Below are 1,790 nucleotides of genomic sequence, written 5' to 3'. Positions count from 1 at the left end.
AGAGAGAGGGAGGAAAGGCTAGAGAGAAAGAGTAAGAGGGAGAGAGGGAGAGGAGAGGGGAGAGGAGAGAAGACAAAGAGAGAGGAGAGAGAAGTGAAAGAAGTGAGAGTTAAGAGAGCAAAAGGATGAGAGAGCAAGGAAAGGCCAAAGAGAGAGTGAGAGGGTGAAAGTGAGAAGTAAGAGAGAGGTGAGGAGGGGCCTAACAGCCCCTTTTATGGTCTTTACTGTTGCTAGGTAACTGGGGAGGAGTTTAGCCTGAAGGTCAGAAGCTTGGGACATTGCCTACATGACTTTTAGCCATTCTTCTCTTGTGAGGCTGTGGGGGGGTGATAATTTAGGCAGGAGCCAGAGTTCTAGGAGCACGAGGGAACGTCTACTGCGTCATATAGGTGAATTATCACCATTCCAGGGTTCAGACCTCAGCTCAACTGGAGACCAGCCTGTCTGTACATAGCCCAATGCCCCTCAATGAACTCTGTCAAGTACCTTGAAAATTCACATTTTTGTTTGTCTGAGATTTTCATACGATGTCTTTTCATCACAATCACTTCCAACTCTTCCCAGATCCACCCAACCTTACACATTCTCCTAGATTTGTGGCTAGTATTTTTCATTTTGTTTTAAGACGAATTTATGCTGCCAATTTCACTTATTTATTTATTTATTTATTTATTTATTCATTCATTCATTTATACATTTATGCATATGGGCATCCATAGGCACCTGCAGGGATGAGATGCCAACAGTTCAAACAGCAAGCATAGCCCTGTGCAGGCTCTAGCCAGATTTATGCAGTGCCACTGAGAAGGGTCTTGGGAGTTAGCTTGGACATTAAACTTGCTTGCAGCATGAACAGGAATAAGTGTGTTTCTGGTAGAAAAGTAGGCCTGGTGGCTTGCCCTCAGGGTCCTAGATCAGGTGAGGCCCTAACTGGTGGACGGGTATTGTGGGATCACAGGCCAGCAAGACCAACCTAATCATTGTCTTTACATCCAAGAAAAATGCAGTCTCTACAAACAAAGTGGCCAACTCCTGAAGAATCTGTGGAATTCAAAGCAAAACACACTTTTGTGTATGCCCCTATAAAGACATGCATCTACTCACACCCACAGAAACAACACAGACACCCATAAAAAGCCTCAGAAGGACAAATCGACTGAACTTCACAACTTCCCTGTAACTCCACCTCTAAGCATCTCACCAACTCCTGCTGAGGCTACTCAGAAGACAACAGTTGCATCCTGCGAGTGGGGCACATGCTCAACCCGAATGATCATATATGACATGTTACATATTATTTAAATGGTTGAGAGACTGATTCCTAAAGTCTCTTAGCAACTTTCCCCTAGTAGTCATTCTCAGGAGGGACAGCTGGTTTTTTAAGATCCAACAATCCAGATCATAGTCATTTTACCTCAAATCAGAGATGGGGTGTTCCTTTAGGCCCTTTGTGCAAAGAACTATTTCCCTTGTTTTTAATGGACAGACCCTGGGCAAGATAACACTTTGGTGGAACCTGAAGGCACTGAAATAGGAGGAAAATGCACCAGAGCCCCCCAATGTAACAAGGTGCTCTTCTTCCTGGGAGTTTCCTTGATTATAGTGGGTGGTGTGTGGCCAGTGACAGCTCATCCAGGGCAAAAGAACATGTATCCTCATAATTCCCTCCCTCTGCTCCTTCCACTCTCTATCCCCTCCTTTCCCCTGGTTGCCATTCAGAACAAGAAGCAGGACCAGAATGCTTGGCTGAGGATGTTTGTTTCCCTGACCCCTTCCTTTTCCAGCCAGGC

Source organism: Mus pahari, chromosome X (genome assembly GCF_900095145.1).
Source record: "Mus pahari chromosome X, PAHARI_EIJ_v1.1, whole genome shotgun sequence".
Taxonomy (NCBI): Eukaryota; Metazoa; Chordata; class Mammalia; order Rodentia; family Muridae; genus Mus; species Mus pahari.
Note: the sequence above shows the minus strand (reverse complement) of the source record.